Source organism: Natrix helvetica (genome assembly GCF_964273705.1).
Source record: "Natrix helvetica genome assembly, chromosome: 6".
Lineage (NCBI taxonomy): Eukaryota > Metazoa > Chordata > Lepidosauria > Squamata > Natricidae > Natrix > Natrix helvetica.
The window spans coordinates 41008251-41024449 of NC_138553.1; positions in this window are offsets into that span (position 1 = coordinate 41008251).

Here is a 16199-nt window from a genome sequence, read left to right on the forward strand (position 1 = left end):
AACCCTAAGAAAAAATAGGTGATTAAAGTTAAGGACTAATAATTTTAGAACATATCTAAAGAAGACATTTCCTCAGGAGAAAAGACTCACTTGGGAGTGTAATGTTACTTACATGACTTGATGCCTCCTCCCTCCTCCCCTCTTTCCTCTTCCTCCTCCTTCTCTTCCAATATTTTTAATACAGTAATATTAACAAAATCAAAACTATGAGATAAAATAAATATAATAAAAAATAATAGTAAGTGAAAAAAGAAAAAGAAAAGAAAAAAAAATAGAAATAAAAGAAAAGAAAAGAAAGAAGAAAAAATGAAAAGAAAAAGAAAAAAGTTGTAAAGAAATGACTATTCTTCGAGATTATTGTTGATAGTAGCTTGATTATTTATCTGCTTCCTTGGTGATGTGACCAGCAGATCCTCAAATGGATATAAATCTAAGACAAAACATTGAAATAATACATGAGCATGCTGAAGGAAATAATGGATGAGTTGGTAGAAAACTAGTTTGACAAATAAGCTGACAAGATATAATATAATTCTTCACACCATGCTGTTTATTTCACTATTTGTTTTATAAGATTTATAGTTTCTAATAAAATGCAATTTCTGTGTCAATTCTATTATAAAATCACTAATGAATTCCAGAGGTTCTTAAAGTTTATGATCAATATTTCTCCTAATGAGAAGAGGTATTCCAGTGTGATAATTTCTATTCCATAAAGATAAATGATGTGTAAAATGCCACATCATTAATTAGTGTAGCTCTGATTTAATTAGAATGTTGAAAATTGCTACCTATTTCTCATCACAATTGTTACCCTATTATGCAGTATATTCATAATCATTTGGGGATGGTGATTTGCTGGGTGCCCTAAAATATCTTTGGAAGCTCTGAAATGAAACTGCTTAAATATGAGATACAACTAGCAGAGTTCAATTGAACAAAAATATCCTTCATACATAGCAAATAGTGGTCCAGAGTACAAAGTCTAGCAAAAGTTTTCAAATAAAAACCTGTTTTATTCCAATCTGTTAATTCCTAATTGTATATCACAGTAACTTTTGTTTTACAATCTATATTGTCACATTTATATTTAGGAGTTTATACTTACAGGATTTTAAGATCCAATTACTCAAAGTGATCAAAAAATTCATATGTTGCCTAACTAACTGGTAACAAGGTACAAGAAAGAAAATTTAGGCATATTATATTCTAATATGTAGTAGCAAATGTAAAGGTAAACAGTGGGCCTCTGATTCTTAAAATTAAAATGAAAAGATTTATGCTGGCATGCAGCTTGTAATTATAAGAAGTATTGATGCAATCAGTAGGAAAGAACAATTAGAGGCTGCTTTAATTGCAGTAATTATGAATATTAAGTTTCCTGAACCCTAATCGAAAACTTAGAAATTGCAACAAACATCATAGATGATCATTATTATCCATGTGACCAATCTATTTCAATGTTCTGGACAATAATGCTAAAACAGGTTGTTTATCAAGAACAATGTTTCATGCAAATGCTTAACAACCTAAGTACATTTTGTTTAGTTTTAGCAAACTGGCAACATTATTTCAGAATATATGGTGGTTAAGACCCTAATCTGTTCAATTACATAATAGGTTGATATCCTGCCTCAAGTCTGAGTTTGGCAATCTGAAATCAGAATCTGCTGCTCTGTTGAAGGATAATATGCCAATTTGTATCTCTAGATGTACTGAAATAATTGTCTTCAGTGTAATGGAGAAAAACTGGGAACAGTGACCTGGGACTGAGAGAATCAACTTGCCTGCTCCATACCTACTTGAAGCTGCAGGGACATGACTTTTCTGTTCCAAATCATGTTTATCAGCAGTTAAGGAAAGATGCTTGCTATTGTAAACTTTTCTTCCCCTATGCTGACCACTTTAGATAGATACAATCTATTCATTGGGAATGTGAGAAGCCATGTTTTGGAAGATACGGGATTCACTTTTGTTTCTGGAATCCCATAGTATTGATCCATGGGTGTAACTGAAATGCCTGCCTGCCTACCTGCCTGCCTTCCCTCCCTCCCTCATTCTTTTCTTAAAAAGAAACTTCCATATTTTTTAGATCTTTAGTGTCCCTTAGATTCAGCTGATTTTTTAAAAAAATGCTCTAATACATAACAAAGAAATATAAAGAAATATTTTTTTAAAAAAATCATTAAAAACACAGAAAAAACAAACAACAGAGAGATAGTACATATAGAGAAAGCCAGTTACTAAATGTGGCTGTGATATCTGTCACCTCATTGATTGCTAGGTTTGATTTGGCTAGTGTCCCCTCCTCCCTCAAAACTCCATATGTGCGCTCAATGAAAGAGGAAGACCAACCCAGATAGAAATAATGCACTGATTTTTGGCCAAAGATATGGGAGACTTGCACTCACCCTTAGAATCTCCAAGTAAGTCAGTGATGAATTTCAGGGGTGTGATTTCTTGAAACTAATATACACAGCCTGCTCATATTATCCTGATTTTAGACATAGATAAAAAGAAAAAATTCATGCATTCATATGCTCATGCAATCATACTCATGCAATCAAGATCACGTGAAGTATTAATACCACTTTATAATGCCTTGGTAAGGCTACACTTGGAATACTGCATTCAGTTTTGGTCACTACGATGTAGAAAAGATGTGGAGACTCTAGAAAGAGTGCAGAGAAGAGCAACAAAGATGATTAGGGGACTGGAGGCTAAAACCTGTGAGGAACAGTTGCAGGAACTGGGTGTGTCTTGTTTAATGAAAAGAAGGACTAGGGGAGACATGATAGCAGTGTTCCAATATCTCAGGGGTTGCCACAAAGAAGAGGGAGTCAAACTATTCTCCAAAGCACCAAAAGGCAGGACCAGAAGCAATGGGTGGAAACTAATCAAGGAGAGAAGCAACCTAGAACTGAGGAGAAACTTCCTGACAGTTAGAACAATTAATCAGTGGAACAGCTTGCCTCCAGAAGTTGTGAATGTCCCAACACTGGAAGTCTTTAAGAAGATGTTGGACAGCCATTTGTCTGAAATGGTATAGGGTTTCCTGCCTAGGCAGGGGGTTGGACTAGAAGACCTCCAAGGTCCCTTCCAACTCTGCTATTGTATTGTATTGTATATCCCTACATAATAAAGAATTAAGTAAATATCTACTCCAGGTTCTTGTAATTTAGATGCTCTAGTCTTCCAAACTGAAAGTGATGTTATACAATTATATGTGGTTCCTTAACGGAAATGTAACTTTGTATGCAATGTAATATGAATATGATTTGAGATAGTATTCTTTTCTTCCATGCTGTCATGATAAGGAGACCATGCATAGCAAGCTTCTTGAATTCTTTCCAATCTTTTAACTAGCAGTGGCCATAGGATGTGTCTACATTTTCCTCAGTAGTATATACTACTTTCCACTGTATAATGAAGTAGCAAAGGGTAGGCTGCACATGTGTCACTTTGGCTCATAGGATCGGGGTGGGGAGGGAAGGGGCAGAAAATAAAACCAATCTAATGCATAGGAATGAAGTTGAATTTATTATGGATTTTTTTCCCCACTGTCACAAACTAAATCCAGTCCAGTCCACTCAATTTTGCCAGCTTTTTCACTGTATCAAATTTTGTTATGTTCTATTAAGTTTTTGGAATGATCCTGCTGTTGGCTAGATAGGCAGTTGAATACAGTCCTGAATCCATTTATATTATTTCTTTCCAACATTCTGTTCAGTTTCTGAAATAACAGAAAAACAATAATTATGCGATGATATTCAAAGAATTTATCATACACTCTTAATGCCAACATTGTATCTTCTATAATGGTAAGCATTTGTAAAAAAAAAATCTTAATATAACTAAGCAAGTAAAAATGATGCTTTCAGATTTTTCTTTGTTTTGTGGAGGATTGCTTCAGGAAAACACCTTTATGCATGTCAAAGCTTGAATAATCATGAACTGATGGCTCCCATTTTGACTTTAAAGGAATTTAATCAAGGATATGTTTCAACTCTTTTATTTTTCAACTTTTACGTAAATGACATTCTACAACTTTTCATCAAATATGAATCCATTCCCCACTCTGACTTTGCCTCACAAATTAATTCTCACTTCTCTATATGCTGATATATTGTCATCTTCACTTTGGCCCCAGTCAAATTGCAGCACAGCTGATTTGTATTAGTGACATAGTGTTATCTGGTAATCTTATAAAATGATCTCCTTTTGGCTACAAATGCAATCAAGTGTTGAAATTGTAAAGGTAATAACTATGCTGGCACAACAATTAAACGATTTCAAACTAAAATGTTAAACATCCTGTAGTTTGGCATACACTATTGTGTCTCTAAGGATATAAATGCATTAGCCACAATTCTATCAAATTCTTGAGATTCCATGTTTCTTGTTTAGTAGCAAATGAATTTTGTTATCCAGAATATGGTTATATCTTCAGAGAAGTTTGAGACTTCTGGGATGAGCTCCTGGCCTGATAATTCTGGCAGATAAATGCATTTTATATTATCTATTTGTTTGTTTCTTTATTTATTTATTTATTTATTTACATAATTTATATAGTTATTTGTCTCATACAATGACTCTTTATGGCTCAGAGCAATTTATAAAACACAGATAAAAACAAAGTACCCTTCACCCTATGCACCATACTAAACATCCTCACAGTTCAATCATCACCTGGGGGGGAGTTATGTCTTTATAGCCCACTAGAAGGTTAAAATGATAGGAATTCACCTGATCTCAAGTGGAAGGCTGTTCCAAAGGTCTGAAATAGTCACAACCTCTTCTTGGAAGGTGTGAATAGCTTTTGATTTGGTTCATCCAGATTCTTAACCATGCTCTACATATGCTAGGTCCAGAAAAAGGCATGATCAAGGCTTAGCAGAGAATCTTTGATTCACTTCTACCAACTGATAGATCTTAATTATCGTGAGACTGTTATATTGATCTCATTAGCAATGTTTAGGTCATTCTTAAAAGCCTTTCCAACATCTTCTGTTCTCCACAATCTGGTGACCTCCAACACTCTAATGTGTTGGTGGAGGTTTGAGGAAATGCTTTCCAGGAGGATGCTACATGCTCAGATAAAGAGCTTATTTTGTTGAGGTGCCATCTATACTGTGACTTGGCCCACCTTCCTTATCAGCAGATCACATGTTTCTCTTATTAAGAGAAAGTCAGTGGACTTTCAACAAAAGTTGGGGAATTTTATGTCGTTGCAACTGCTATCATACAATGGTTCTGAGAAGAACATCTTCTTTTATATACCCCAGTTCAGTCTGATTGTTTCTTTTTTCTATTCTACTCATTATGAAATTGTTTTCATTTAGTCTGTATTAGATTTGACACTGACTACTTGCAGTATGACTATACAATCGATCAACAAATCAATCAATGTCAATACTCAACTTGTTAAGTGGCAACTGACATGGAAAATTCATAAAATGTAATTTTCTATTTAGACTAAAATAGAACAATCATACATTTAATCAAATTGCACTTTTACAATACCCGGACCTCACTTGCGAAGCAGCTTCTTTCTGCTGTCTAGGGTTTTGGCTAGCCAGCAAACTGAGCTGACCATTGGATGTAATAAGTGTAGTAAGAACTGGGATTTCACTCAACATGCTTGTCACTATCTTTGCCTTCTTTTGCCAGAGTCTTTTTATTTCTATTTGCAGGTCTTTTTTGTTTTATGATTTTCTCCTTCTCCTTGGTTGTTTCCTCTGATACTGTAATATCCAGACTGTTTTGTTTTTCATATTGACAATTGTTGGTTTGAATATGGTGCAAAGAGCATATGCTTGTTTGTTTGAACTCCAAAGTCCCAGAGCACTTCTTCATTTTAGCTTCTTTATTTTCTATTACTTTGTCTACCTCCCTCCAATTCTCACTTGTAGGTAAATTATATTTTTTGCAGGTCATGTGCATTATGCGGTCATGCCTTTGTTTGAAGTCAGTCTGTATGATCTTCTTCCAGGAGATAACTAGGTGGTTCACTTTTTAACAGGTTTTTTTTTATAGGTGGCATTTGTTTTCTGTTGCCGTTAGTTGTTAATTAATATTATAAATAATAAAAATAAAAGCTTCAATTTCTTCTAGACCTTTGCAGTTCTTCCAAGTCTACTTCTTTGAATACTTTATATTATATTATAAATCAACATTGATCAGCCAGTCTCTGTTCTGTTATTTCTGGATTTGGATGTTGTTCTTTCTGGAACTGATGCAGGCTTTTCTGATATCCACTTCTTATGGAGTTGATTTATAATAATATATAATTATTTCTTGTTTTTAGTTTGTATATCTGTGAGTTTTTTTCAGCAGTTCTGCAGCTGCTGGCCTGGTTGTTTAGCCAACAGTCCTTTGTCACCAGATACCCAGACAGTTCCACAATGAGCATGGTACTTGTTGACCCAGGCAATGACCAATGACCAATCCAGTATAGATTTCCTTAAATTCTCACCATATTATTCATGGAAAAGATGCCCTTGCTCTGGCTCTTCTGATAGGATCTGACCTCTCTGGCACAGCTTTCATCTTCCCCAGAGCACACAAGCCCCAAAACCACATCAAGGTGATGCCGCACTAGGAGATTATTATTATTATTACTATACTACTACTACTACTACTACTATTATTATTATTATTATTATTATTATTAATAATAATAATAATCCTGTAATTCAAACTGTCAGTTTAAAATGAGTGATCATGACAAAAATGTTAAATATTTTTAACCAATGTTATTCCAAAGTAATAAAGTTGATTATTTTTAATATCATGGTTGACAGAATCTGTTCTATGGAACTCACAGCTACTGTGGTATATGAAGGAGAAAATAATCTGCTCTGAATGTACTGACAGAATCCCCAATGAAATAATAATAATAATAATAATAATAATAATAATAATAAAGTGACACCCATGATGGAATAGCCTTTCTATGTATGTTACATGCACTGATTAACAATTGGTACAATTAGGAGAGAACATGTAACTAAAAAGGAAATAACAGCATTATATCAAATATAATTATACAAGATTGAAAAATCATTAAAAGAACATCCCTAAGACATAGCCATTTATATAAATTGTTCCGTGATACATGCATAGTCTTTTTCTTATAGAAGGGACAACAGAAATGAGGTAATAAATCTACTTTGATTATTCAATGTAATACAGTTGTAAAGTAGACTCTGTTATCATAGATATGTAGGAGCCTCCTTTAGGCATTCAAAGGTAACAAATATGAAGCTGAATAATAATTTTGTAAGCACTTTTGGGTTGGAAAATACAGTAGTTTTCATGCTAATGGACTGCCTGACTGCAATATATTAGCTTAATAAACAGTCACAAAGCATCACATTCCAAGTCAGCAATCCTGTTCCTAAGAAGTCTCTTAAAGAAACAGAGTCAATTACAAGAAAATAAATGTATGTTTTTAATATAAATTTGTTCCATGAGGAAGAACAAAAAATCACAGCTGGCTTTTGCTATGTCCCTGGAAGAGCCTTTTTGAGTGCTGTGGGTGCACACATATTCACATGGGAGTACATGCATGCACAGCAAGCGTTCACTCCTCTGTAAATCATACAGACATGCATTTCATTACCCTATAACTTTCTTTATTCTGTTTCTAATTAGTTCATAGTCTACTTCAGAAATTATGCTTCATATTGTATCTTTAAGCTAGCTTGCACTTGACATTGCTCTCATATATTAATTTAAAGCTAATTATTACTAATCATCCACACCTCCTCCCCCCCAAATGGCTGCATGGTCATGTTTGTGAATTTCCTCCTCAGGAGAACTGCCTTCAGAAGAGGAAAAACAAGAACTAACTAGAATAGAAATACTGTTTATGACCAGAGAAGGGTTATTCCACACAATGAAAATTATGTGTCTGTAATTTTATGGACCATATCATAAAAAAGAAAGAACTTATGTACAAAATGAGCTCTTACTTTCACAAATAGTGATTCCAATGGGACCCATTCTTTTAAGAAAGATCATATAAATAGTCTACAGATGTTTGAAAAGATAATCTAACAGTTTATAAATGGATGTTTAGAATATTTTGGCAATCTTTCCTTTTTTCAACTAACTGTATTTGGAAAGAGTGGCACAGACTAATGGGAGTGCTCACAATTTTACAACACTGACAGATTACCATTGTTCATTCTGGTGGCATGTATAGATAAATAATGGCAGATTAATGTAGTAGTTAATTGTAAGCCATTGGTGTATGCATCTGATGGAATCAAAACACAAATCATGAACTGGATCAGGCAATTTTGGATTAACTCTGTGATTTCACAAAGAGAAACAGGATTCTGAGGGAAAATCCTAAATTGTCTCCCTGCACAGTTTGATGCTTCAGAGAACTTCCCCAACTACATATCACATGTTTATAAACATTAAAAAAATGGGGAGAGAGTATGAAATAAAAAGAGCTGAGAATTATAAAAGGCTGGCAGATATTATGAGGATCATTCCTGAAACAAAATGTTTTGTTTTCACCTGTGGATGCCACAGCATCTATGACATTCAACCTTTTATATGATAAAATTAATATAATTGTAAGATTGCAATATTTTATATGTCCTCCTGTGGCATTTTGCAGAATGTTGAGAGTGAAATTGGGGGGTGGGTGGGTATCTCTGTGTAGGCTGCCACTAACATTTTCCTAAATCATCACAGCATCTAAAGGAAGGACTATTTGCATGTCTTTGTATTTATGTAGAACATTCCCTGACAATGAAATTCAGACAAAATCATACTAAAGCAGAGTCTGTAAGGTAAGAGACATTTTCCAGTTATCGTATTTTTTGGACTGTAAGATGCACCGGAGTATAAGACACACCATGATTTTGAAGAGGTAAATTTAAAAAAAAAGTTTTTGCACTCTGCAGGCCTCCCAAACCTCTGCACGCCTTGTTTTTTGCAAAAAAGGGGGGGGCATGCAGAGCTTTGGGAGGCTTGGAAAGTGCTCCTGGGGGCTGGGGGAGCAAAAATGGCACTCCCTAGCTCTCAGGAGCACTTTGCAGGCCTCCCAAACCCTCTGCATGTCCATTTTTGCAAAGGGGGTGGGATTTCGGTAGGCCAAAATGCTGTATTGAGTGTATAAGACACACCCAGATTTTCACCCTCTTTTTTGAGGGAAAAAGGTGCATCCTATACTCTGAAAAATATGGTAAATGTGCAAAGATAATGTCATCATGCATCTTTTCATAACTCTAGCCACTTGAAACACTCATATATTTAGGCAAATGCCTTCACAGGACTACTATTTGCATTCATTGTGGGAAAATCTCTATTCAGACATTGTTTATTTCTCTTATACACTATCGTGCATAATAAATTAACTATATAATATCACCAAGAAAGACTTAGAGAATAAAGTATGGATAATAAACGTAGAAACCTTCCCCAACTACATGAATAACCAACTTGACCCCCTCCTCCAAAATTGTACATTTATTTCCAAAACAAAACAAAATAAATCCTTCCAAATGCCTATATATTCTGGAAATTATTACATAACACAGAGAAGAGAACTTGGAGAATTCTGCAAGTGACGAGAGTTGGAAAATTTCCAGTTTGAAACACAGAGTTTTAGAAATGCTGGCGCGATCATTTCCTAATAGCCTGCATAACCATAATCAACAAGGGAGCCTCTTGTAATGTACTGAAAGTGACAAGACTTGAAAACTATCCCATCTGAAGCATACAGTGTTCTGAACTTTAATTAGAAGATGTCAATCATCATTTTGAAAAATGCACAAAAATAGGGACTCCTCTGTAGATCAGTTGCATTTTGGCAGGAGTGATGTTAGTAAAATGCCCACAAATATTATGCCATTTTGATAAAAACTGTCAGTGCTACTACAGTAGGAAAAGAATACAGTGAAATCTCAGTTGAAAGGCATCAGCTCCAAGCCAGCATCTTTTTGACTTGCTTACAAAATCAGAAGCCTTTATCCTGTTTGTCTCAGAGCTGGCAGGCATGATGTGCTTGGGGCAGAGTAAAATACATTTCATTTGTATGGAATGCTCCCAAAATATAGGTTTTGATGTGTGTGTCTATTACAGTCTGTTTCAAAACAAAATAATTGAGAAACAAACAAACAATTCCCAGTCAAGCAAGTGAAATGAAACAAATACAACTAACAATAATATAAAAGCAATGGAACTATAATTATTAATAAGGTATTTACTCAAATGAATATGTTTAACTCCAGCATTGCATTAATATTAGTTGCATACTAATTAATATGCACTGTTGAAATAAGAGTGAATCATCAAAATTTAGCAGGTTTTGGAATAAAGTTAAGGAAATACTGGGAATCTCACTTAACCTCAGCACATAGTAGGTATTTCAGGACCATAGATGGGGATGATCTAAGATATTGGTTTGTAGAGGGAAGTAGGATCTGAAAATAATGTATTAATAATTGCAGAAGTGTCACCCCAAAATGATTGTGTTTGAGAGTTATGGGAGAAAATCCAATACATGTAAAAAGCACTGAAGACAGATTTTTCACCACATCCTAACTTGGTTTGCTCGGAATTTGAAGAGATATAAATATAGGATTTGGTTTTTAATTTTTAAACCCTGGCAATGTTCTTCCCAAGTGGATATTGACTTTCTTTCAAAATTAATTGAAGTACTATAAATTAAAATATAGGAGGAGGAGGAGGAGGAGGAGGAGGAGGAGGAGGAGGAGGAGGAGGAGGAGGAGGAGGAGGAGGAGAGGGAGGGAGGAAGGAAGGAAGGAAGGAAGGAGGAGGAGGAGGAGGAGGAGGAGGAAGAGGAAGAGAAGGGGGAGGAAGAAGGAAGGAAGGAAGGAGGATGGTGATGCTTTGGAGAATTAAGCCTGTGCTTTGAAAACCTGCCATAAGCAGAAATAACTCACTTTAAAAATAAGTATATGTAATCATATCCAAATTAATAATAGCCCAAATATGTAAAAGCCTACTGAATTTCAGGTGATAAATATAGAAAATAGGTGGAAATAGCTTCAACAGCAATGTAATATCTTCTGCGGTTGCTAGAACGATAGTTACCTTGGTGTTTTATCAATCTCTTCAAACACTTGCATGTTTAAAAATTGTTATTTTTTCCCCAAAAAATCTTTGTTCTATATTTTAATTTCTATTTGTCTTATTGTAATTTCTAAGTGTTATAATGTAAAACAATATAGTCTCGTTCATATATCGAGGGCCGGTATTGGAAAAGGAAAGAAATGTAGTGAGTGAAGCCAAGACATGAGAACCTCTGTTAGACCTATTATCTATAGGTACAGTAAAATAATTAACATCTCCCCTTCCCTCAACTATCCACCAGTCAGGTTACTCAGGAGAAGGCCAGGCAACTAAAAGTTTGATAAAAATTAGACAAGCTTTCCCAAACTTGGCTCCCTTCAAATGTGTTCAGATTAGAAACATTTCTACCCAGTTCAAGCAATTGCTGGGAATAATTAGGGTTGTTGCAGTTCTTCTAAGAAGCAATAGAGTAGTACTTTCAGAAGAGCCAGAAGGTTGTAATAAACAAAGTTATTGGACAGGAAGAAAAACCTGTCCAAACAGCCTATAACCTTTCAAAAGCTTATAACATTTTGATCTGGCATGAGGGTGGATGTGTAGCCAAAGCACTAAGATTGAGGACAAGCATTTATTATTAGAAGTGAAAGTGTTTCAGGAAGGGTTTTTTTAATTGTTCTTTTTGTTTCAAATTCTAGTCAATTTCAGGCATGCTCCCCCCAGGGGTGGGTTCCTGCCAGTTCTAACCTCTTCTATAGAAGAAGTTCCACAAATCTACAGTGCCATTTAGAACTGGTTCCAGCTCCCTCCCCCCATCCGTCCGCACATCATCAAGATGAAGAGCGAGAGGAGGAATTCTGGGAGTTGAAGTCCACAGGTCTTAAAGCTATCAAGTTTAAACACCCCTGGGTTTTTTCTCTCTAAAGGGTTAGGGCTGCAAGGGTCTGTAACATGACAGCTTTAAGACTTGCACACTTCAATGACAGAGTTCCTGAGACAACATGCCTGGAGGAGGAATTCTGGGAGTTGAAGTCCACAAGTCTTAAAGCTGTCAAGTTTGAACATCCCTGGGTTTTTTTTTCTAAAAGGTTAGGGGTGCAAGGGTCTTGTAGCTTGACAGCTTTAAGACTTGCGAGTTTCAAATGCCAGAGTTTCTGAGCCAATATTTTGGTTGCTAAGCAAGAGCATTGTTAAGTGAGTTTCACCATATTTTACAAGTTGGCCATACCCACCCAGTCACATGGCTGGCAAGCCACTCCCACACGATCACATGGTCAGCAAGCCACTCCCACAAAGCAGGCCACACCTACAGAAGAGGTTCTAAAAAATTTTGAAACCCACCACTGGCTCCACCTGAAGGTAAATTACTTTTAATCTGAACAATATACCAGGCCTAAATTCCCAGACTTCTTTGCCAATTGTGTCTGTTTAACCTTTATATCAGTGATATGAGATGACAATTACCTTCTAATAAAGCATGGGGAGAGGACTGCTTTTGTTGTCTTGATTTGTTAATTATTCTGAACAACAATAAAATAAATAGAGCTAGACATAAATGGTCTTTAAACATTCTCTACCAAAATTTTGGACAAAGAAATTTAGTGTATTATTTTTTAATTTCACAGGTTAAGGAAATTGCTCAATAATTTATTAACTCCACTTGGTATAACTGATAAAGAAGAAAGGTTTTTAGATCGCTAGAAAAAGTTACAGAAAAATCACAATTAAACAAGAACATATTATACCAATGAAAATTTCTTTTATCTTTTGGGAGAGTATCTAGTGTAAATTCTCTTTCCCTAAAAGTAACCTTTGATCTCTCTCTGTTAACTTACATCATATTTCTTGTCTTTTTTTTAATAATCTATCCTGTCTAATCCTGAAAACCATAAATCACAAGTTCATTTCTTTTTAATTTGAGGTAAGTGTGTACATATCAGCTTGTAACTTCTTGAAGATTTTCAGGTTAAATCCCATATATGTGTTTTTTGTAACTATACAGCTGTATTTTTAGGTTTCCTTATCTTTCAAGATAAAAATAAAAGTTAGCAGATGGTACAAACATTCAAAGCTATGTAGATTTAAATGAAGCCGTCTGTTACTTAAGATTTTTTGACAGAATTTAAAAATAATTTCTTCCTTAAAACTGCCTTCTGCTATGATAAAGTAATGCAACTTTAACCTAATTTTGTTTGTAAATTGATGATAATTAGAACATTGTTAATTGTCATCTCATAAGGGTTGTTTTATTTTGCAGTATTTGAAGAGGAATATATTTACTTATTAAAGCTACTATTTCATCAACAATAATAACAATTGCAATTCATGTTACTCTGAAATCCAGTATTGGCACATTATATTGAAGCCTGTCTGAAACACACTGTCTGAAACACATTCCCTGGGATGTGAGTAGGATATATATTCCAGGAAAGTTCCAATTTAAACATATTTAAAAAGTTTCGTATGAAATTGCTAGAGACTGAAGGTAATTGCATAGAGGCTGCAAGATGTTTAGTCCATAACAATCTCAGAAAATAATGGAAATGTTTCTTGAAAATTAGTTTTGCGGCTGACAATAAACTATTGATTAAACAGATAATAATATTAGTACTTTTCAGAAGTGGTGGGGGAGAAAAATAATACCAGTGCAAAGTACTGAATTGCAAAATGGCAATGTGATCCCATGCAAGCTGGAAGTAAGTAAAATTCATAGGATTTATCTCCAAATAAGAAGATTGAAGGTAATTCCTGAAGGCACTATTTTATTTCCTAGTTATTGTGGCTCTGTATTTATGTAGGAGGGAATGCAAAATGGCATCTTGAAAATTAAGAAATGAATGAAACTGTAGGTTTATTTTAAGAAATTACATGTTGAAGATGCATGGCAGGAGGGTTAAAAAAAAAGACAAGATGGAGACCTCATGCAACCCTTTTTAGCTGTGTCAGTCTTGGACTGCAATGCCTAAAGTAATTTATGATTATTTATTTCATAGGATTAAGTATCACAAGTAATGTCATTGTTGCTCAATTTCTTTGAATGCTGATTCCAAATGTTAAGTCTTCAAGGCTACGAAGGCCGCCCAGGCTCAGGAATGCTTTTGATTGGCCAACCTGTGAACAGCCACTTGGTAGGAGAACGCAGCTCTGCCATTGGTTGGTCCGTCTGACAGCTGCTATATAAAGAGCTGTCAGATGGCAAAGCCTCTGTTGCCGGTTCCGGAATTGCCTTGTTATTACTCTGTTAGGTTTGTTAGCAATAAAGGTTGTTCTTTTTTTTCCCCCCATTTTTTTTATTTTTTACTTAAAAACAAATAAAATCATCCTCCATTACAAAGTTGTAGAAAGTGTGTCAATTGGTTACACAGAGTTTTTGTGGATCCCTTCCACCATCATCACCTCTAATTTACATCAAATTATCTACTTTACATAACATATTTTTATATATAATTATATCATCATACCTCATCCTTCATATGACTATAGTTATTTTAATATCCTTTTATAACAAACATTGCAAAATTTAAAACAAAACCACATAGTGGCATTCCCTTATCTTTTTTCAATATCATCCAATCACATTATTCCTTTATAACACATTCAAAATAAAAAAAAATTATGTTTAATAACCAAGTTTTAAGCCTCTTTTCTTAATCATTGTTTACAATTTTATCCAATTTCTCTTTTATCCTGTCAATACAAGTTATTACATTATCATCATTATCAATCATTTATTTAACAATAGATTGACTAAGTTTAACTTGCTTTTTCCCTTTTTTTCCCATTAATTTTTTTTGCTGGTTTTGTTGTATTCGGGTCTTTTCCCGTGTAAGATTGAAATTGTCTTGGCAATGTTTCGGCAAGATCTCACTTGCCATCTTCAGGCTCTGTCGGCTAGGCTTAAAATGCGAACGGAGCTGCTGTCTTTCTGTACCAGTAACTAAGGCACAGGCTCTCCTCCTTATCAGCTCCTACATTGTAACACAAATACATATCTATTTCCCTGGCTCAGCTGATAAGGAGGAGAGCCTGTGGCTTAGTGACTAAGATATCTGCCTAATATGTATACAGCCCAGGTTCAAATCCCAGTAAGGGTATGGCTAGCTGATGAGAGCTAAATAGCTTGAAATAGATCTATACTAGTCTCCCTTTATTTATTTATCAGCACAAATACAACACAAATATAAAAAGGCAACATTAAAAATAAAAATATGGTTTTCTGCCTGGATGGTCCTCTGTAATGAGCTGAAGGACGGAAAGGGGGAGTAGTGAGCTCCCTCCCATATTTGGGCATACCAGGGGGTGTAACAAAAATACATACCTATTTCCCTGGCTCAGCTGATAAGGAGGAGAGCCTGTGGCTTAGGGGCTAAGATATCTGCCTAATATGTATACAGCCCAGGTTCAAATCCCAGTAAGGGTATGGCTAGCTGATGAGAGCTAAATAGCTTTAAATAGATTTATACTAGTCTCCCTTTATTTATTTATCAGCACAAATACAACACAAATATAAAAAGACAACATTAAAAATAAAAATATGATTTTCTGCCTGGATGGTCTTCTGTAATGAGCCGAAGGACGGAAAGGGGGAGTAGTATATATGTATTTGTGTTACAACCCCTGGTTTGCCCAAATATGGGAGGGAGCTCACCAGGGAGCTCACCAGGGGTTGTAACACAAATACATACCTATTTCCCTGGCTCAGCTGATAAGGAAGATATATTTATTTGTTTTCGTAGATTTTCACGGGTGTAGGTATGCTGGTTTTGTTGTATTCTGGTCTTTTCCCGTGTAAGATTGAGATTGTCTTGGCAACGTTTCAGCAAGATCTCACTTGCCATCTTCAGGCTTTGGGCTTAAAATGCGAACAGTAAGGGTATGGCTAGCTGATGAGAGCTAAATAGCTTGAAATAGATCTATACTAGTCTTCCTTTATTTATTTATCAGCACAAATACAACACAAACATAGCAAAGGCAACATTAAAAATAAAAAAATATGGTTTTCTGCCTGGATGGTCTTCTGTAATGAGCCGAAGGACAGAAAGGGGGAGTAGTGAGCTCCCTCCCATATTTGGGCATACCAGGGGTGTGGTTGCTTCAATCTTCTTCTGTTTTTATGAGTCTTATGACAGACCTGTAAGGCACTA